Genomic DNA, 23,341 nt, shown 5'->3' on the forward strand with positions numbered 1-23,341 from the left:
TAATTTGACCACTAGAGCCATAACAGTAGAAAGGTTTGATAGCATCCAACCCTTAAAGCTCATGCTTAGCCCTTGCAAATCCCATCCTGCGCAACCTGTGACCTGTAGCATACCTGTGTCATGTGTTGTAAGGTCATAAATTGTGGTTATCCCCATTTGTACATGGAGAATTGAGGCAGGCGTATGCTTGTGCCTCTGTGTTGACTTACTTAGGGCTCAAGCTTGCATTTGACTATTCTCTATGCAGTACTGGGCCCCATAATTTAGAAAGCATATTAAGGTACATGAATGCATCTGGAGGGGGGCAAAAAATCCGGTGGTGGGGCTGGAAGACATGTCCTATGAGGAGGGGCTAAGGACTTCATGCTTGTCTTGTTTGGAGGAGAGGAGGCTGAGGGGCTATCTCATTGCTCTCTACAGCTTCCTGAGGAGGGGAAGTGGAGAGGAACGTGATGAGCTCTTCTCCCTGGTATCCAGTGACAGGGCACGTAGGAACGGTTCAAAGCTGCACCAGGAGAGGTTGAGACTTAATAATAGGAATCATTTCATAGAATCATTGAATCACAGAGTCATTTAGGTTGGAAAAGACTTTTAAGATCATCAAGTCCAACTGTAAACCTAACACTAACAAGTCCATCATTAATCGTGTGCCTAAGTACATCCACACGTCTTTTAAATATCTCTAGGGATGGTGACTCAGCCATTTCCCTGGGCAGCCTGTTCCAACGCTTGACAACCCTTTCAGTGAAGAAATTTTTCCTAATATACAGTCTAAATGTCCCCTGGTGCAACTTCAGGATATTTCCTTTTGTGCTATCATTTGTTACCTGGAAAAAGAGACCAATCCATACCTTGCTGGATGAGCTGACCAAGGCCAGTGTAAGAGCTTGATCTCAGCATTATCCATGAATCTCCTTAATGAATCTTCATTACCAGCTGAATCTGCTTCCCACGACTGGAGAGGGATCAGAAGAGGTAAGCCACATCAAACTTCATGGGCACCATGGGGGCAGAGAATGCTCTAGGCCCCAGGCAGCAGAAAGGCTGGTTTGAAGGTGTTAGGGTGTTAAGAATAGGTTATAAACCCCTGCCCTTTGGTCACTGAGTAACCAAAGATTGAATAGCAGATCACCCATATGACCTCCACATGAGGAAAATTAACAGTTCCTCATTTGTATGAAAAGTGCTATTTGAACACTACTGTGTGGCTGCCCTGAGCACCAGGAGATATGGGTACCTACTGAAGCACAAAGCTAGTGAGGCATTGTGTGCCACAATTAAAGGGTAGGAAATCAAGATATTTAACCCAAGAAGAGTAATTCAGAAAGAGGGCTAATTCATGCTTGGTGTCATATAACCCTCCCTCATGGATGTGCTGTGCAGCCCTGAAACAAATGTGTGGTCAGCATAATACTGCAGTGTTTGAAACCTCTGACGAGAACATGGCAGAGCACAAGTGAGATCCCCTTACTGCGCCAGGATTAGTGCTTCAGCCAGTGAACACTTGTGAAGGGACTCGCAGCAAGTGAGAGTGGGACGAAGGCAGCCACCACCTCCTGCAGAAGACCTGAAGGAGCCTATCTCAAGCAGAAGCTTATAACCAGAACACAGGCAGCCAGAACAGTGATGTAATGGGGAGAAATATGGAAATGAGATACCTGCAGAGCCCATTCCTCCTCTGGGGAAGTGCTGCAGTCCTTCTGTGACACAGTCTCTTCTCATCACTGCATCTTCTCCCCAAGAGCCGTCAGACCTCTTGGTGATGGTCCCAGGTGCATCTGTAGTCGAGGACAGGAGCTGCAGCCCTTCTGAGCATGGGATACAGCACTTTCTGATTAATTTGATCTAATGGAGGCAACCCTGCCACCTACTCCCCACTCTCTTCTCCCTGCAAAAGTTCCATCTTTCTGCAGCAGTTCCAATCTCCTGCTGGGCCAAGTCATTCTCCTCTACATAATTCAGGACCATAAGAGACCAGGCTTGCATTTTACCCTTCTGCTTTGTTTCTCAGTCTTGTTTCCTCATCAGCATTTGAGGGTTTGCATTTTGACTATACACACACATGCATACACGTAAAAACCTAAAGGCCTAAAAGATTACAGTCATGGGGAAAAAACTGGCTTTGAGTTTTTCCTTGTTGTACACATGTTGCCATTACTGTCATCACCTGCTTCCAAAAGCTGCAACTGGAAGGAGAAATATTTCCTTGTTTTCCTGTGGCCTTTCCTTTTCCAGACCCCACTGAAGCTCCCTTCATATAGCTTTTGTATGCAGTCAGTGAAGTTTGCAGCATTTACAACAGTGCTGACCCTCATGTGTCTATGACAACTCTCATGACTTCCATCATTTTAAATGTTCAGCTCCATGTGATAAGGGATTGACAAGAATTTTAGCACTAATTTTTATGCATGCATCTAGTCTTCATTTGTAAAAAACGCTTAAAATTATTGCTCATATGACTTCCAAATACTCAGATCATGAGAAGCTTACATTTCTCTTAAAAAAAGCATAATTGCTAAACCAATCTGGCGATCATCTGGGGGTTTGTCATAGTGTTATTAATGTCTGCAATTCATCTGCTGTGTTTGTCATTTAAATTTTCTGCCACAAACCAATGACAACACACTGAAAAGGCATCTTTTTCACTCGCTTTTAGAAAGGAAGATGAGGAAGACTCTGGTGGCAAAAGGAGAATAAGACTGGTGTGATGCTCACAGCATGTCCAAGGTTTCCTCCTAGTCTAGCCCTTTCAACACAACTTGTGGCATGGAAATCTATAGACAATGGTGCAGAGATGCTCAGAAATTCAAGTTTCAGCCTTTTCCCCACACAGCAGCATTTCATTGCTGCTGGTGTCTGTAGTGTATAATTCAACTTACAGCTGTCCCTGAACGTTGTCTGGAGCTTCCACATATCTCTGGCAAATGATGAAGCCAGAAGCTACACTCAAACCATGGGGACATCTTTAGGTGACAGTTGTTTTCCTTTATTGACTATATTTCTCTACAGTATATTTTGAGCAGAGCTGGTTAAAAATCTTGTTTGGAAATGTCTTTGGTTTCATCTTTCCACATGCCACCTCAGAAAGAAAAGATTGAGGGAGAAAAAGGGGACTAGGGGAAAACTCCCCTTTTTTGCCATTGCAACAAGGAAGAGTGAAAAGGAGAGGATTTTGTTTTCCTATTGAAAAATATAAACCCATAATAACAGCTGAAAATGAAGTGTGCTCAGCATCCTGCACATTGGTACTGACTAGTTACCACCAAGGGTCAGGTGTTTCTTGTCAAGGCAGTTTCTAACGCCTGGACCTTTCTCTATCATCAAGAGGTGCTATTTGCTTAATGAATGTACAAACATGTAGTTAAACCTGTTAGAACACAACTTCTGCTGTATTTCACTGAATGAACAGTGAGGAAAGTGGCAACGTTTCTTGTGCAACGTCAGAACAAATGGTTTGCTAGTGATTGAACGGGGCTCGGTGCTTTTCCTAAGGCCACACAGCCAGCATGCATGCTGATCTCAAAAGTAAACCTCCTTGACTGCACCAGTCAAAAAAGTGACAGGGATCTCCAAGCAAACATTAACATTAAAAGCCAGTGCACAAATAGAGATGTTTTGTAATGCAGCAAGAAGTCTCTAAACCAGTTAATTATTGCATTTTTGTGAGAAAAAATAGTGTTTATAGCTTATGGTAAGTTATGTCAGTGTTTATGAAATCCTTTTGCTTGTTTTTTTCTACTCATATTCTCTAATGTTTGCTAAGTTTTAGCATATGTTGTAAATCCAGATAGAGCCATAGTGTGAATGGGGAACTTTGTTCAAGTGTTTTGCAGTATTTCTCTGGCATCCAGTTTCTGGTAGCTACTGAGAGGTCTGGGATTGCTGAGCACACAGGGCTGGCCATGCTCTAAAGGGAAAGTAAATTAGTTTCATGTGAATATATTAAGTCATATTTTTCAAGGATGCAAAGCCTCACGGTGACTGAAGGGTGAAGAACGATAAAATTGGGACCTGCAATTTCTTTTACCAAATGTTTTAATTATTCTGCTGAAGCCTTCTCCAAATGCAATAAGCAGGAGGTGAAAGTTAAAGAACCAATCTTTGTTTCAAATCTATACTGGGAAAAAAAAATCATCCTAACAATAAAGCTTGTCATTGAGCCACAGAAAATAACAGAGGTTGGGGCTCTGTTAATGATAACTCCTTCTTGAGCATTTTGTCCACAATCTCAATTATCATTTCATATGCTTTATCTCTCACATACATAACTAAACCCTTTTAATCTTTAATGAACTAATTTGTCTTAATTCAGTAGCTATAGGGTTCTCTGAGGAAAAAGTGAGAATTTCATTATCAGCTCTAGGACTACAGAAAAGTACATCCTGGGGAGATGGAGCAAGCGAGCAGAAAGCTCAGCTGCTGTGGCTACATCAAGGGTGGATGTAGTGGAGAGGATTTTTCCAATTTAAAAGCAAGCATCTTCACATCTGTATTGAGTGAGGCTTTTTTCCTCAGGTGATGGTGGATTTTTTGCAGCTGCTGTGCCCTTTCAGGAATCTTTATCCAGCGTTCAGCTTTGATAGCTCTGTTGGCCCGGGTTTGAAGTTGTCTCTCTACCCCATTTCTGCTGAAATATTTCTGTATGGTGTTTTCTTGTCAGCTTCATTATTCGACCTGCTATGCTGTCCCTGTTCTCATCTTTAATGAAGACTGACAATAACACCTTTCTGTAGAGCTTTTCAGCAGCAACTTCTCATCAAATGAACATTTTCACACAACCTTTTTTCAACTTATTTTTAACTAGGAAACCAGAAATGTACAACGCTTGTTGTGGTTCTGTATGGAAATTGTTGGAGTTGTGTCATAAACTGACAGTTTTCCACTGAATATACCAATGATTTTTTCCTTCTCTTTTGAATTTTTCTAGGAACAAACCCTATTTGCAGCAGGCACTTGCTCTTCTGCTTACAGCCCATTGAAGGTAGCTGGAGGACATTAGCCTTTTTAATTATTGCTTTATCCCCTCTCACCTTGACCTAACTGTGCCCTGGCAGGGAATGTTTGCCTACCTCTAACTGATTTACAGCAGATGTTAGTAGTAATAAATTATATCCCGCTTCCCCCAGCTCCTTTTTTTTCCTACAGCTCCTCGAATGTTTTCAAATGAAAAGTCTCTCAAAGGCTGTTTCTTTTTCAAAATGTATATTTTGAGGGTTTATGAGTATTTTCTCTTTTTTTCCCAGTTATACTGAAAAGCAAAGGCTTTTCCTCTATTTTTGCTTTCCTTTTGCTACTGGAAAGAGTGGCACTAAGGTGAAAATACAAGAAAAAGGAAGGTGAAATGAACTGTGACAACAGAAGAACTTCTATGGAAAAAAAGCAAGTAACTGAAATAGCTCATTGGCAAAGCACATGGAACAAAAAGGGGAAAAAAAGTCCAACGCTGACATGTTTTATTTTTTTCTTGTTTTTCCACCAGTTCCCTCCTGACATCATCAAACAACCATTTGGTACTTGTTTCATGTAGCACATGCTAGGCAAGGCGAATGACTTCATGCCTCTAAAGCCAAGCCTTTGTTCTACCAGCTATTTGCACAGATGCTGTCATCAGTGCCCTGGCCACGCTCATAAGAACCAACCTCCATCACCAGCCTTATGCATCCTGAAAGCACAGCAAAAGAATGACTGGGAATGTGAGGATCCAGCCTGAGAGAGTGTTCAAGGCTACGCTGGATGTGGATGTGAGCAACCTGGTCTAGTGAGATGCGTCCCTGCCCATGGCAAGGGGTGGACCTAAATGATATTAAGTGAGTAGTGAGTAGTGAGTAGTGATATTAGGTTATCCTGCCCCTCTACTTTGTTCTCGTGAGACCTCACTTGGAGTATTGTGTGCAGTTCTGGTGTCCTCAACATAAAAAGGACATGGAACTGTTGGAACAAGTCCAGAGGAGGGCCACAAAGATGATCAGGGGACTGGAGCACCTCCTGTATGAAGACAGGCTGAGAAAGTTGGGGCTGTGCAGCCTGGAGAAGAGAAGGCTGTGTGGAGATCTCATAGCAGCCTTCCAGTATCTGAAGGGGGGCTATGGGGATGCTGGGGAGGGACTCTTCATTAGGGACTGTAGTGATAGGACAAGGGGTAACGGGTTAAAACTTAAACAGGGGAAGTTTAGATTGGATATAAGGAGGAAATTCTTTACTGTGAGGGTGGTGAGGCACTGGAATGGGTTGCCCAGGGAGGCTTTGAATGCTCCATCCCTGGCAGTGTTCAAGGCCAGGCTGGACAGAGCCTTGGGTGTCATGGTTTAGTGTGAGGTGTCCCTGGGCATGGCAGTGGGGTTGGAACTTGATGATCTTAAAGTCCTTTCCAACCATAACTATTCTATGATTCTATCTTAAGGTCCTTTTCAACCCTAACTATTCTATGATTCTATGATATAAAGGTCTTTTCCAACCCAAACTGTTCTATGATTCTGTGTTTCCTGACTCAGAACTGGTCTGCAGACCAGAGGAGATTTCCTGAGGCAGGGATGCCCCAAAATCCCTGTCTCCCTCCCCAGCTCTGCTGCCAAGCTCCCCATGGTGTTGCTTGGCCAACACAACCTGTCTCATTGGACCAGGCATGATTTCCAAGCCTGGCCACTTCCAGGGAATGCGCTACACAATGTTGGTTTGTCAGAGCTTCTGTCTTTGAAACAATATGCAGAAACACACCTTAAGTAGTAGAAAGTGCTGAAGGAAGCCTTTTCCTATAGTGCTCCTACTTTGTTCCTAGTGGGTACCTTAATGTGATGATATAGGTTAATATTGCATGTGGCACTTACATGAAAGCTATTTCAGATGAGCTAATTTGCCAGTGCCTTAAGCAAAGGCACCAGTTGGTGGATATTACCTCTGTGTCTAATCACTTCCACCAGCAAGTGGCCAAGTGAAATTCAAGCTACTAATTTTCATCATTTTTTTATTGCTATGAAGTCCTAGGAGAATCAGAAAATCTAAAGACATAGCATTTTATTTCCAACATGCTTTAGGCAGGACTGTCCCAAAAAGTCAATTTGAAGAGAACAACATTGTTTTTGGAAGCAGGCCCTTGCCTTAGGAGTCAATAACCTCTGAAAAGCAGTGAAGCCTGGAACTGTCCTCCTACAGAACACACTGTGAAGTCCCCATCCTGCAGACATGCAAGGGCTTAATTGTGTGTTCTTGTAGTCCTATGGATTTAAATTGGACAACTCTTAGGTAAACCTCACTGTATTAATTACATCTGTGGGAGCAAGAGGTCAGCTCTATAAAATACTTTTGCTTCTTCTTGCTATTGTAGCTAGCTAAGAGTTTCCATGAATAGTTTAACCAAGGTAGATCATATAGAAGAAATCAATTATAAAATGTTAACTGGTGTTTTTAATAATGGGGAATTAAGACACAAAAAGCAAAGTTTATATTCCGGAAACAACTAACCATACAAACTTCATCTTAATCTTACTAGGGACCACAGAATTTGATCACCAGTTCCTTGGCAAAAGGGTATAAAGCGAGTTTCCAAACTCCCCTGTTCCTTTAAGAAGTCTCCCCCTCTAATTTCTAAGGTGCCCCCCAACCCCTGCTGAACCAGCCCTGGAGTAAATCATCACTAGAACCATGTAAGTGTCCTACAGACAGCTATATAAATCTTGTGTTACAGTAAAACAAGAGGGGGAAAACCAAGTAAAACTAATTCAGGACTACCATGTACCCAGGGTTGGTGACACACAGGAGTTCAGGCAGGTTGCCCCGCTGTTGCAGGGCTCTGGGTGCAGTATCATCTCCTTCTCAGAGGAGGAAAATCATACCCTTTTTAATTAAAGCATCACCTTTTATGTAGAAGTAAAGGAGGGAAATATCCCTGCAGGAGCAGCAAGGGAAGAGCAGGCAGGGTGGAACACAGGCTGCTGCTCAGACGCTGGAGCCCCCCGGGCAGCTTGTGTTTCCAGGCGTTGCAGATCTGATTTCAGCCTCAGCCATGGGCAGGCTAAGGGTTAACAGGAGACGCAGCACGTTAACTGTATCTGTGGAGATTATGGCATGTTTATCCAGTGTTCAGATTTCCTGTCTGAGTGTTTGGATTTCCTGAAATCCCTGCTATCAGCCCAAGTGCTGTCCACTGAGCAAACCTTTTCTCTCTCTCCCCTTTTTTCTCCCCCTTCTTTTTTTTTAGCTTTGCTCACATGGTAGGTTTTCCTTCCTGCTCTCTTTCCAGTTGTAGTGCCTGTGTCTCCTCACCGGTCAGGACATTTATGGATGCAGATCAACACTCTTAGACTCCAGAACTCTGGGAATCGCCATCCATTGGATTTCCTTTTTTATTATTCTTATTTTATTTCACTTTGTTTTATCTTTTTGTGGCAAGAAAACCTGAAGAAACATGCTCTTTTCTCAGCTGCCCATGGGAGAATATGTTTTAGTCTGAGATGGAATAATGGCCTTAGGTTTGAGGACCAAGACTGGAATGGGAATTCAGACTGCACGCGTCCTGGTGAGTTACAGTGTGTTGGGGCTGAGTGTGGTTGTTAATGAGCAGCTCTGAAACAGGAACAAAGGCTGAGCACGTCCATTCAATGTGGCTGCTGAGCAGACTGCAAAAAGCAGATGGGTGATGCAGAAGTTAGAACTTTTTCCAAAGAAAACAGCTAAAGTCCACTTTTAATTCCTAAAAACACGCTGCTCTACAGCCCATATAACCTCTAGGTAAACATTAGTGTAGCAAAACGTATAAGGCCACATTTTGCAAGTCCTTACTCATATAAGTAACTTTTACTCACATAAGCAACCTCAGTGACTTTAAAAAGGGCTCATGTAATATAAGACTTGCAGAATGGGGCCCACACTGAGCAAACTGCAATGTCTCGATCTCAGCAAAACTTAAAAGAAAAATGAGTTTTGTAAGTGCCTTTGCATGTTTCTTTGGCCTTTTATGTTTTATTGTTGATCTAGATTTAAGTTTTAAGAAGAATCTACGTGCCAACTATTTCTCTTATTGTCTCTTAAATAAGTTTGCAGTAGGAGTGACAACGTATTTCACGGAGCAGTGTTCCGGGAGGCCAGAAAGGGGCTTTCTGTTGGAGGGAAAGTGCTGAGTGCTCTGCTGCTCTGAATAAACTGGAGAGCTGCATCCAGACGTGAGGCTCAGCTAAGGTTTTAGATTCACCTTTGGATGCGAGAGTCCATGATGGCATTGTTAGTCTTAGGTGGGTTTAGTTAAACCACGGTCACAGATGCAACAAGTTGTCCAGTCTCAGTCAGTGACTCAGCATTTGAAACAGAAAAAGTCTTCTTTTCAGAACTCTTTAAAGCAAATTTCACTGCTGGCACCCATGGAAGTGTTGATGGAGTAAGATGTGGCAGATAAAGCATCATCACTGTTGCAACTTTTGTTCTGTCCCATAGCTGGAGGCTGTGGTTGTGCTGAACATTCCTAAACTACTCCTTGGAGCTGCTCCAGGGATTCAATTCTTTAATTTGAAGGCAAAAAGATTGATTCAGAAATTGTTTAGATGTTAGGAAACATCTACAGGAAAACCAGCTTTCCACAGTAATTTTACTTCAGCCCTTATTTTCCTTAGACTATTGCATATGTCTTGAATTCTTGTGTTAAATACTGCATGTCAGTCAAGAGACTTTAACATTTAAATTCTTGGGGTTTAGCAGGACAGAATACACTCCCATTTTATACCAGTAAAGGGAAAGATTTGTTTTCCAAATTCTTTGCAGAGCTTCCAAATCTGAAGTTTTAAACTAATTGCCTGGTGTGCAGGCTTTCCGCACAAACTTCTGAATGCAATCCTGCTGCTCTTCAAGGTTTTCTTTGGTATTGGTGGAAGGCTTTTGTGAGACCAGCCACACCAAACTCATGTTTTCTCTGCCTGCAAGCCTGCAGAGATCCAACTTTAATTATTAACATAAGGAAATGCTGAAGCTGAAGGCATTTCATGCATTGAGATGTCAGTTCTTGCTGTGTATGTAAGTGTTTACTTTCATTGTTGGGGGTTGGCAGGGAGAACAAGGAGGCCCTCACCCAAATTAGAGTGGACCATGGTGTCCTATCTCGCGTTTAACATGCAATTTGGTGGTCTGTGGTCATGGATGAGACTAATCTGGCTATAGCAGAAATGTGCCCTTCTCAAAGCTGGCAGAAGAGATGAAATGTCACCAAGAATCAGTGAACGGCAGAAGATACAGAGTACAAATGAGGACTCAGTGGAAATATAAAGACTTCTCTACGTTTATCTAAACCTCCTGGTTTTAGGAATTATGTTGGCTTTCCAATGAGCAGGATGCTTGAGACTGGGTCAGTTGTGGGGCTTCTTCCCCCTTTTTTACAGGACAATCAGAACTTTCTGGTTTCAGTCAAGTTGGAAATGCTGTGGGAATAGTTTTTGTGGTGGTATTTTAGTATTTCCTCTTCTGCTCACACCCAGACCAGGAAGCGCAGAAGCACAACCTTCAACTCATTGTGTACATGTTTCTTTTTATAAACCTGAATTCCCTTCCCTCCCCCTTTTGTGTGTCGTCCCCCCTGTGTTCCATCCCCCCCCTTTTTCTTTTTTCTCCTTATGGCTCTCACATAGGATTAAAGTTCTGCTTCATTTAGACTGTGGGAATTTTTCATCCTTCTTCATATAGCTATACCAAGCACTAAATAGTTCATTAATAAGTGATTATGACATTAGTTTTGAATTACTTAAGTGCAATATTCCCAACTCAGCTAACCATGGACAATAATGTTAATGTGCTGGTATCCCCCAGCAGATGTTTCTGCTGATATTTACTCCTGAACCTTCACCAGTGTGAGGTCTAACTGGCCACTAAGACCTATCTACCCAGCTGCCCATGAAGAAGTTCTGCAAAAGGTCATTTTCTTTGTAACCAGCTGCATCATTAAACTCTTCCAGATTAGAGACTTCAAGCTTTATTGTTTCCCTCCCTCTTTTTCCCTTTCTGCACCAGTGAGGAGGTTCAACTCATGCGCCCTTGCTCCATGTGTCCAACTCATTCACCATCATGACTGTCAGTCCTCCTGCCTTCCTTGCTGGTGTTGGCAAGTATGGATAAACAATTTTGACAGGTATAGAGTCCTTCAGGGCTAACTTCACACACAGAGTGATGTTTCTCTGCTCAGATGATAAATGGACCAGAGGAACTGAGCCACTTTCTCTGAAACTTTTCCCCACATCCAAAGCTTTTAGACCCTCCATTTCACACCGTTTTCCTCAAAAAGCAAAGAATGCAATTTGGTTTCATACCTAAGGAAAGCAGATCGCATTTGGATTGCAACTCTTCCTTCACGACTCTTCAAGCCACCTTGTAGAGTCTTTAATCCACCATTTTATAAATGAAAATAAACTTAAGATGAATCTTAAATTTGGCCCCCCAGAGGCAGCGATGCTTTTCGTGTGTTCTCCTCTATCTCGGATGGAATTAACAAAATCCATCTGTCTCTGTGAGTCAGCAGAAAAGTATTCCTCTTTTATAAGAGTTAAGGGACATGGGATAGGGCAATGTCAAAGAGCAGAAGTCTTCCTCCAGCTCAGCATTTGCACGGCAGCCATGGAGAGGAGGTCGTGTTTTCGCTTCCCATTCACGGAACGAGCTAGATTTACACCAGCAAAGGACGTGGCCTGTGGTGTGCATGGCCATGGCTGTCGAACAAGGCTCCTTTCATCAGCAGTAAACGTGAACAAATGTGCGAATGGCACCAACCAGCATGCACCGCAGTGTGGCGGCCCCTGGAAAAGTCAAAAGAAAACTCTATTTTCTTCTCATCACAAGCAAAAAGAGGAAGCTTCCCCCCTCCCCTTCCACCTCCACCACTACCACCCTGGCTCGAGCAAGTTGATCCATAGGTATTTGTGTGGGGGTTTGTTCTCCGCGGTTAACCACATAACAATTTGAAGCATGTGGCTAACTCAAAAGAAACTGCCTTTAAACATTTGCAGACTGTAATTGTGTTAGGGAGAGCGGAAGCGCTGAACATCCCACAGCAAGGTCCTGTGAAGAGGGAAAAACCCCCTTGTTTTATCTCTAGGAGTTTCTCTTCTTGCCAATGCTCTGCAGCCAGGGCCAGATGTTCCCCACCTCCTGTTTTGTGTCTTTATCTGGTGTGTCAGGGCAAGAAACAAAACAGAGAGAAAAGGGGTGGTGATGAAGGGGAGGGCATTTCAGCACACAGCTTTCACAAATAAAGCTTGAGTAATAATAACAAACAAATTGGAGAAGCTTTACTACGAAGCTGAGCGTGTGTGAGACCACTGGGTGATCCCCAAAGGATGTGGTGACAGGCAGCATGGGGCTGGAGACCAGGCTCCAGAGGGCCAGCAAGGAGAAACCCTCCTCAGGGTGGTAAAATGCCCCATTCAAGCTCTTCCATCCTTCAAACCTGAATCTGTTGGGCAGGGAGGAAAGGCTGGAGGAAGCCCATGTGCAGCTGTGCTTGTGGGAGTAAAGATACCAAGACCACATGGTGCCACAGCGCTTGTTATCACAGAGACATGGGGCTATACTAACATCCAGTTTTAACGAATTTTGGGCTTAAGGAAACCACTAAAACTGAACATTGCAACATTTCCCCATGGGACGAGATGCCTGTGAGACATTCTGCAAGTGGGTTGTGGCTCCCAAAGGTCATGAGCTTTTAATTTCCATCCATTCCCAGTGTATTCTCAGTCTATGATTAGGAGAACCTTTCCTTGGCCACAGACATGCTCTTAAGTGTTCATTACACAAATAAAATAGTGCAATTAATCTTCTTCACCCTGCTGCAAGCCTCTTTTGTAATTCAGCAGGTAAAAATACCATATCTGTACAATCACTAAAATAGCCCCTGTTCTAGGAAAGCCAATGACTTCTGGAGCGTGGCCTGAAGGTTGGAAATTCAGCCTGCTCTTGAGAAAGGGTAAATAAGGCATTACCAAGTCTTCTCTCTGTTACAGTGGCTGGAGCTGTGGCCTTGTGGCACAAGGATGGGGTAGGATTGCAGTTAGAAACCAAACTGTGCCCTGTGGTCCTGTAGCCACATGCATTTCTCCATATCTATTCTCCATTCTGGGGACTAAAGAAATCAATTTTTAGTCAGTGGCTGAACAACAGCCCTGATATTTCACCTTTTGGCACTAAATTATAATGTGACTGCAGGCAAGTCACTGCAGAAGTGTGGCTGGCTCCCCGCTTCTTCTTGTTCATCTGTGCAGTAACCAGAAGGAAGCATGTACATGGGAAATGCAGGCACACGTTTGATGTGCTCCTCAAAACTGCTGGGGCAAGGAGAGGGAGATGCCTCCTGCCAAAGCTGGCACAGCTGCATGCCCTTTTTATAGCAGTTGGCCAAAAGTGATTTTATTCTGGCCAGAACTGCCAGCCAGAGAGGCAGCAGGATGTTTCAAGGCACTGGGACAAGCCTTATGGTATCTAGATTCAGCATAACTCCAAGCCCTTAGCATAATAATACGGTTCTGTGTAAGAACATAAAACCATCTGAGCCAACACTTCAGGATCCTGTCTCCAGTAGCGGCTGACATGTGTAGGATGCAAGAGTTGAACAGGGAGGACATGTAACAGTATTACCCCAGATTATGGCCCCAGTGTTCCAGGATCTCACCTGGAGAATTTTCTGAGCCAGATCTCATTCCTAGGATGAACTTGTCCTGCAGATATTTGCAACATGGATTTTCAGGCTTTTTTCTGCTTTAACTAATAAGCATTATTTTAAGCATCCATTTAAAAAAAAAAAAAAAAAGCTTATATGGGTGCAACAAATTGGTAAACAATAATGGGTGGACAAATTCATGGAAGGAATTTTGTCCTGAATTTACAGCTATTAAATCATTGCTGATTGTGACAGTCCAATCCTAGTCTCTTATGTGATTTATAGTAGTGCTATAAACTGAATGTTGTGGAAATATTGCAGATATATTTGTGGGTAAATAAGATCTCTACCAGCATCATAGAACTCTAACATTTATTTTATAGAATTTAGTGTGAAACTATATACCTACTATCCTTCTGCATTCAAATCCAAGCATTTCACTAGTTGCCCAAATTAATTACTGATGTAATCATTTACCTAATGGTATATTTGTCATTGAATGCATAAGATAGCATTTTGTGCTGGTATAGGGTACTGGCTTCATCCATCAGATCAGAGGCAGATTGTAGTTTCATATCCTTGAATAATTATTTCTGCAGGTGTCCTTTTATTCCAGTTCATAATTAGTAGCTGAGTATTTAGCAAAGCTTTTTAGGATCAGAAATCCCTACAACACAGTAGTTATCTATATTCATGAACAGAGAGGAGCTCTACATTGGTAGAATAATTTCTGAGGATATTTTATTAAAACTAATGGGTATCATAATTTTACATCAAATGTAGAGCTTTTAAATTACTATCAACCAGCAGGGTATAATTCTGATCTTACACTTGTCCTAAATTAATATCACAATCTGACTCCAGATTTAATCAATGGTAAGACAGTTCTTAGCCAGAATCCCAGCTCTCCCAGGTCACTTAAACTTTATCATTTTTATTTTCTATATGTTTATGATGTTGTGGCTGAGGAGGAGTTATTGTGTTCACGTGTTGTCCAGGACGGGGTTAAAAATCTACTTTTGACCCAAGATGATCTACAGTTGGTATCTGTTCTCAGTGCTTAGACAGACAAATGGGATTTGGCTCAGTTGAAAGACATTTCCTTACCATTGAGAATATTAAACTTAAAGGGTGCCAGTAGCAGCAGGAACAAGGATAAAAAGGTGATTGTAAGTCATGTTTTGCTCCTGTTTTGCTGGAGCCTACCTGACACCTGGTCTGAATTACACAGATCTCTTGACTGTTGAGATTTATGTTCTTCTTCACAGAGTTCCTAGGAAGCTCAGTAATTATGCAGTCCCCCCTATAAGGTGGGATATATGTTATACATATATGCACACAGTATAACAAAAACTCCTACACCTTCAAGTACAGAAAACAGCCTGGCTGTAAGGTTCCTCTTCAGCCAGAAACCTTCCTGCAAAGGATCATTTCTAGCACTAATTCTGCCCATTTTAAGATTGTTTCATTTACTTAATAGCCAGTAGGCCTAAGCCACTCCTTCTCAAGGCTGCAACAGGCCTATGTCCTGTGAGTCATATCGGCATAAGCAAAAGTCCTCTGATCGCTACAACTTGAGCAAGAGAGTTAGACTTAAAAATAAACTCCTACTATATATTTGCACCATTAGACAGATCAGGCACAGAGGAAACATGACCCCAACCACTGAGACCAGTTTTACCCTGACTCTAAGGAAAACAAGCAGTCTTAGACAACACTTTTTCACGGTGCCGGATGCTGATGGACATCTTATCACTGCAGGGAATCTTATTCATGTTGTGATTTACATCCTGGGAGAAAAAAAAGAATTTCTATCATGGAAATTTAGATCATTCAAGTGGAGTTTAAGTAACATATATAACATATAATAGGGAGGTTTAGGTTGAATATAAGGAAGAAATTCTTTATTGGGAGGCACTGAAACAGGCTGCTCAAGGAAGTTGTGAATGCTCCATCCCTGACAGTGTTCAAGGCCAGGCTAGATGGGGCTTTGAACAACCCGGTCTAATGGAAGGTGTCCCAGCCCATGGCAGAGGGGTTGAAACTGAATGATCTTAAGGTCCTTTCCAACCCAAACCATTCTATGATTCTATCATATTTGCAGCCTGGTCTCTACGAGTGAGGCTGAGGCAATTGCACTGTGCATGCATGTGTCCCCCCAAGACTTTGAAGGCCCCTCAACCAAGACAGATGGAGGAACAGAAGTCACAAGTCCTCCTACACATTTTGTAAAACCAGGCAGAAGGCTGGAAGAAAGCAGCTCTGTAACCTCTGACTATCTCCTCCCCAAGCAGAAAGCCACAACTACTGTGGGGCAATAAGACAATTTCCACAGAAGTGCTGTGCTCACCACAACCTGGGGAAAAGCTTCCACGGGCATTTGCCCTTCAGGCTGCATGTGTGGGGCTTCAGGATTCCCAGTTTCTCTTGGTGTTCATGCAGACCTGTACGTACCAGCGTGGCTTTCAAAGCAGTAACAGTTAGGTGAAAGACACCTGTTGTTATTTATTGTAGTACTTAAATTCTCTCTCCTTGGAAGAAATACCTTCTTGCAATATTACAGGCCATTAAACCACCATGTTAATGCAGAAAGCGTTTCCTGGGGATAATAATATCCTGACATCGGAATTGCTTTCATAGTACTGCTGGCAGCTACTACAGTGGCAACATTTTGCTTAGACAAGCAATACCAGGCAAGGACCTTGTTTGCTAAAGCTTAAATAAAAGCTTAAATAAAAGCTTAAATCAGTGATTTTCAAAATCTAGCTTCCTAAAATTCAGACTCTTAGTTCATAACAAAGTCCTGGATAAATTATTTCAATGTCATTTTGAAAGTGAGGTCAGTTTTTTCAGTCCATTAAATAGGGTTTTGGTAGACATGAGTTCAGTGCTTCCTCTTGAGTTTCCCAGTGCAGGACAATGTAACTGAGTTCTGAGCTGCAGAACATTTGGTTTTGTAATTCAAGGCCCTTTCTAAATAGAAATCATCAGCTGGGTCAGACTGTTGAAGACAAATCAATTTGTGTCTCAGAGACACTCCAGAATGTGAACGTAGACGGGAAAGAAACCCAGATCCCCAGAAAGGGTAGGTTAGGGCTTTCACTCCTTAACACTTCCAGCCATCTGCAATGTATATTAGTTTAGCAGGAAAGTGGTGGTCACAAACACCAGAACTGAGCAGTCTCATCCAGCTCCTACTCCAGATGCAAACTGCAGGGTTTTGCTCTGGTTCCCAGAGATACAATGGAGGAGGAAGGACCGCAGTGACCAGGCAGCAAGTGAACACTGGCAACACCCTCTGGTTTCGACAGTAGTTATCACAAGAAAGTATGTTTCTGCTTTGTCTTTTCCTTTCCATGACAAAAACAAACAAGATATTTGTTTCCCAATAAGGAAATAGGCTCATTCTGGAATGCACTGGGCAAACCAGGTTCTTCTAAGGATGAAAGATACATATGTGAGATTTCAACATTTTTAAGCCCTCCCAGGATATTTGTGCAATAGTAATTGTGTCAGCCACTGTATTTTGCAGCAAACAGTAGACCTGAGGTAAGGAAACCTGGCCTCATTTGTGCTGTTAATGTTGTCTTTCTTAGAAGCAGAACCTATTTGCAAGACCATAATTTCCCTCACAGACAGTATTTTAATTGGGGAAGAGTTCTCTCAGGAATAATAGTCTTACTTCTGTTCCCATCTGCACAGTATTTTCCTGATCAGGAGATCAAGAGAAAGAGGATCTGAGCAACTGCTTCTCTAAGTAAGAATGAACAGAGAGCTGTACAGTAAATCATAATGTGCAATAAAATAGAAAACAAAATTTGGCTGGAGATTAATGACTGGAATGGGACTTACTGAATTAAACTGCATCAGATGTTCCCTGGAAAAAAAAATCTGAGTTAGATTCACAGCTCTCTATGGTTTTGGTTTTGTTTTTCACAAAGGAAGATTTAACGTGATTGTTTTGCAACTACCAACATTTTCTAGGTCTTGCAGAGTGGTCTTAGGGGCCTGCAGGAGAGGACAGGCACTGGCTGGAAATCCTGGTCTCACTCAGGCAGAAGAGGGAATTGAGCATGGAGCCTTCCCACAATGCCAATAACTGCACAGATGTTACAGGAGGCATCACATTTTTACAAGATATGAAGGGCTGATTTCAGTTCCCATCTCCAGAGACACATTTGTGATTACAGGTCTGCTGCGGAGACAGATATCCCAGAGCCCTTGAAGGCTGTGATCAAAGCCCAGTTGAATCTATCCTGTTCCTTGTTAGGTGGCTTAGGTGCCTCCTTCTTGTGTGCCTTCTGTGAACCCACTTGTAAGTGTCCAGCCTTCCAGATGTTGGTTAAAAAGACATATGGGCAGCTGACTCCAGCTTTTGAATTATCCCAGGGACTAAGGCAGCCAAAGGCTTGGTGTTGACTGTTCACACCAGGCTTCCTTTATCTTTACTGATGACAGTCAATACAGACAGCTGAAATTAGGTTGTCGCTCACCTGATCCTATAGAAGTAGGTGTTTAAAATAGAGATACTAAAGTCAATGTCTACAAAGGCCAGGTGATTCACAGCCTAAACTGACTCTTCTACTGGTTAAAAGAAAGAGAGCAGGGCGCTGAGTCCAAAGATGCTGAGTGCCCTAAGTGCATTGCAGCATGGTCTTACTTCTACCTGAACCATACCATAGCAGATACAAGACTGTCCCTCTAATTCTACACTCAAGAAGAGGTGCCAGGAGCAAGAAAATATTTTTTTTTTTTTAAAAAAAAAAAAAGCTTTTAAAATATAACCCAAAATAAGGCACACTCAGCTTGGTGTTCCAGGGCCAGATTTCCTTGGGATTCTGACCTTAAGCAGAAAAAAGTTTGCACTTCTAGTGTTGAAGAAACTTAAAACTGTAAACCAGTGACAGGGATTGGCATATCCTGTTGTTTTTTTTTCTAATCAGAGATGTCTCTTGTTTTGTTAAGATCCAGACTTGGTTCATTAACATCTCAGAGGAAGGAAACCAAAGCTGCATAAGTTACCACTGACTGTTACCACTGATTGTGCTAGAGATACCAAAACTCTTTCCCCCTTTAATTAATTTTATTTGCTGAACTGAAAGTGAAAGAGATCAATAATATGACAGATTAAAAAGCTCACCTTTGTAGGCACAATGTGAAGGGAACACACACACATCTGCCTTCTTGCCTGCTCTCAGGCACCTGGCAGCTCTGCAGCACTGGATTTAGTGACTTTGTCCTAGTAACTCAGTTTCCTCAGGCTTTTGTAAAAAATGGACTAAACAGCAGATGCCTAGAGCCAGAAGAAGAGCCTGGCTACATTATTAAAACCCAGAATGCAACACCAGTTTAAAATTCATCAAAGTGCTCAGAACAAATTCCCCAGAGATTGGGGCTTAGTCATCCCAGGTTTCTACAGCTCATTTCGATAATTGCCCCTTGAAATAGTTGTCTTTCTCTTTTTTTTTTCCTCTTATTTTTTTTTTTAACATTGCTACTTGGCAAGCATTCACTGAGCAGGCAGCTCTGCTCCACAGCTGCAGAAGGGCAGAAGAAACATCAAGATTCCCACCATGTGCATCTCTACTTTCTACAACATGAGCCAATCACATCTGAGTGCACCCAAAATAGTCATCTCACTGTCACCTGATGTTAGAAACTCATTAGCCAGTTTAACTCATTAATGTACTGCTAAAATTAATTTATGAAGTGATTTATTAATTAATAGGAGGTATTTAAAAGAGTGTAGTGTGTCAGTTATTCAGTATTTTTAAGTACCATCAGTGCCTGCAGACACTCAGTCTCAATGCTTTCCCACCTTCTTGAAAACTGTATGGTTAGATGCCCAAAGAAGCAGTAAATGCTCCATCCCTAGCAGTGTTTAAGGCCAGGTTGGACAGAGCCTTGGGAGTCATGGTCTAGTGTGAGGTACCCCTGCCCATGGCAGAGGGGGTTGGAAATAGATGCTGTTAAGGTCCTTTCCAACCCAAACCATTCTATGATTCTAAGATTCTATGATTGCTTCTGTCTTGGTATAAATTCATCAAGGAAGACAGTCACATAAGCTTTGTCAGGAAACTGATACAAATGAAACTGAAAAAAGGAGGTTACTTTTCTGCTGCATCATTCTTCTTTTGGTAGAAATATAAAACTTATATTACAACATAGGACTGTATTGTATTTTCCTGATGTAACTTCTTCTATCCAAGAAAAACTAAAGACCATTACAAGCTCTCATTAGGTTGCCACTGGAAATCATGTCAGCACCCACATTAGTGCACCAATAGGTTTGGGGTTTTGGGGGTTTTGGGGTTTGGGATTTATTTTAAAAGATTAGGTTTTTTAAATATTAATTTTCTTGCTCCTTGCACCTCTTCTTGAATGTAGAATTAGAGGGACAGTCTCGTATCTGCCTATGGTACGGTTCAGGTAGAAGTAAGACCATGCTGCAATGCACTTAGGGCATGCAGCATCTTTGGGTAGGTGTCACCTTTGGGCTCAGCACCCTGCTCTCTCTCTTTTAGCCAGTAGAAGAGGCAGTTTAGGCTGTGAATCACCTGGCCTTTGTAGACATCAACTTTAGTACCTCTATTTTAAATATCTACTTCTGTAGGATCAGGTGAGCTACAACCTAGTTTCAGCTGTCTGTATTGACTGAGTCATCAGTAAAGATAAAGGGAGCCTGGAGTGAACAGACCAGGCAAAGACACTTTGCCAGATACATCCCACTTTTGCATCCTAAAAGTTGAGTCAGAGCACACTAAAGTGGATGCAAAGAATCCCATTTACATTGATATGTTGTATCAAGTTTTAAAGGCCCTGTTCTGTCACTTACTTTGAGTTAGTCTCATTTTTCTATGTAGATACCACATAGATTTCAAAGAGCATGCTCATAGATCTGGGCATGACTCACTGTAGGGGTAGATACCAACACGAAGGACAAAAGAAGAGAATATTTGGGACATCTTTGTATTCCTGTTTCTATAAGCCTTGTATTAGCTGTGATTCTGCAGAGATGCTTTGATAGTTCTGCACTCAGCTGAAGGACAGGATAGGTAGCAGTATTATATCAGCCAAAATATGTGACATTTTCACAGGGCTTCTAAGTAGGAGAGTGGCACTGCTTGGCGCATGTTAAAGAGGAAGGCATGAAAAACACACCGCTGTGAAGGGCAGCACAGTACCAAGACAAGAGGGGTTGGCAGAAGACACTGTAGAGTCATCCTTGCGATCAAAGACTGGCTCTGTACTTGAGACATCAGACTGAAGGTGAGCACATCAGTCCATTGCTTCTGCCACAGACTGGAGCCTGATGTGCTCATCTTCAGTCTGGGGTCTCAAGTACAGAGCCAGCCTTTGATCACAAGGATATACAGCCATCCTACAAATATATATCAAACATTAACTTCTGTGAGATGTTCAGACACAAGGACAATGCAAGACTTTATTAGTGCCTGACTAATCAATGAGGGCTAGAAGCAGAAGCTGTGCTGCTTGACTTGAGAGCTGTCAACAGGGTAGAAAAGCTGCTGTAGAAAGGACATGGGGAGCTCAGATGCACCAGACTTTTCGTACAGAGACAAGCTGATCAAACTATACCAGGTTTAGTTCCTATTTTTTATAATGACTCTTTCTTAAATACACATCCAGCAAATGGCTGATATTGAATTCAGCCCACAATTAGTGGCTATTGAGCCACTTGATGGCACTAGGACTTGATGCCACATTCAGATAATATTAATCTGTTATCTATATACCTATATATGTATATATAATCTACACAAATTATGTATGTACAGGCTATTTTGCTGTAGACTACATACTGAGTAAATAATTACTAACCATACAGAGAAGGTGTGAAGCACTCTTATGTGTTATTAGCCCCTCATAGTCTTCAGAAGTGGATTGTAAGTAACAAAAAGTCTTGGACTGTGGATGGCAGCCTTGTCATTAAGTATAAAAAAATACCCTAGAATACCCTTGACGAGATCAGCGAAAGCTCTGCAGAGGTCAGAGGCTGAGCAGCAGACACTCTGATTAGCTGCTGCTGCCACAAAATGAAAATTCTTCCCTGAGCCCAAGAAACAGATGATGGATATAGTTGGAAGTGATGAAAAGGTCATTCCTAAGTAGATACAAGGAGATTTAACTCACAATACCATCATCTTGAAGCCCTTAGACAAATAACAAAAGACAGGCTTCAAAGACTGGAGAGTCCTTCAGTCTAAATACTTACACAAATCTCTTTGTCATATATCTGAATCTTAAGGAAAATTCACCTTTGAATGAGACAGCAGAAAATTACTAAACAAGTACACTAAAGCCCTCAGGTCCTCTATAGCAATATGTTGTACCATTGTACAGTGGTGATATATTATAAAAGTGTTGAGTCTTAAGAGTTATTGTGTTTTGCAGCATGAATTCCTAAGTCACATCTAAGCTGTCAAGTGCAACTATTCTATAGCACTTGCACAGTCCATGTATCCTACTATGATAATTTTATAATCATATGATGAACATATCAGCTGAGGGTGGGGAACTAATTTCCATTCTAAGAGCAATGCCATGTCCTAGAACTAGATTTTTTTTTAACTAATTATTATTTCTAGGGATACTGTTCAAGAAACTATCTGAATTTTTAAGTTGATCTTCTGTACATATCGAAACATGTGGGTATTTCAAGATGAATGCAAGAAAGCTCATACTTTGCCAATATATTTAAAAGTTCAGTGGAATGACCCGAGGATTGATATCCTTCTCAGCCTGACATCAATCCAGTGTAAAACACTGCAATGGCAAATTCCAGGCACTATTCATAAAGAATCAGAGGAAAGATATGCAATTCATGCTAGTCAGGACGGAATTAAGGAAAACACATTTAATTTCAAATACTGTTGATGTAATACTCAGAAACTTTGGTAGAACTTCTGGCACCAAACAGAATTTTGATTAAGAGTTATCTAAAGTCATCGCTGTAATTATTTAATAGATTAAACACTGAGCACTTGACATTTCTCAGGAACCATTATAAATAGGGACGCATCATCAAGAGGATGTCAGTCAGCTCTTCAGGGTCACTCCTGGGCTCTATGCTGAGTTAGTACAATTCAGAGATGACTTTTCCATTACTCCTTTCAGGATTCACATCGTGCCTATAGGCATGTCAGTATTTCGATTGTGTATTTTTATGGAAGCACAAACAGCTGATGCACAAGGTCAGATCAGAGATTCTTTTGCTTAGGACATACTAAAATCAAGTCTGAAGTGACTTGTCCACAGACAAATATCCTCGGATTTGCTTCACTGAAGTTTGTTAGACCACATCCTAACAATGTTATCCAAATTGTGGATTAGAGTGAAGCCAAAGAGTGTATGTTTGTCACATCCTGTTTGGATGATACCAACATAGACACAAACAGAGCAAGCAGATTTTGGCATGAAATGAAAGACATTTTCTTTAATCTTGCAGTTGTTCAAGAACATGCCAGTTATCACATGGACTAAATAATTTAATTCTGTATTTTGCCCTGAAAACAGATTGAATAGCCTTGCAAAACGTGATTTTGAAGACAATCTTTACATTTATAAGGTATGCTTTTCAACAGAGTATATTTGCAGGAAATAAGATTTTTTTTCTACCTGCTTTATTTTAAAACTTCTGGGGATATAAAAGCTTTCTGCTCAGTCATTAGTTGTCAGTTGCAGAATGAAGCAGTACCCTAC

General features: G+C 41.7%; 1 protein-coding gene across 3 annotated transcripts in view; it reads left to right on the plus strand.

Moving 5' to 3' along the window:
* Positions 1 to 7,928: 7,928 nt before the first annotated feature.
* ASAP1 (ArfGAP with SH3 domain, ankyrin repeat and PH domain 1) overlaps positions 7,929 to 23,341 on the plus strand; it is a 149,136-nt gene continuing 133,723 nt past the window's right edge. The window contains exon 1 of one of the 3 annotated variants that reach the window (XM_062627013.1): positions 7,929 to 8,512. The gene's annotated coding sequence lies outside the window, so the exon portion shown is untranslated. The remainder of the gene's footprint in view (positions 8,513 to 23,341) is intronic. The other 2 variants (XM_062627011.1, XM_062627010.1) reach the window with 2 other exon arrangements.

Source organism: Pezoporus occidentalis, unplaced genomic scaffold (genome assembly GCF_034315485.1).
Source record: "Pezoporus occidentalis ecotype Australia unplaced genomic scaffold, CSIRO_AGI_Poc_V1 ctg3, whole genome shotgun sequence".
Classification (NCBI taxonomy): Eukaryota; Metazoa; Chordata; class Aves; order Psittaciformes; family Psittacidae; genus Pezoporus; species Pezoporus occidentalis.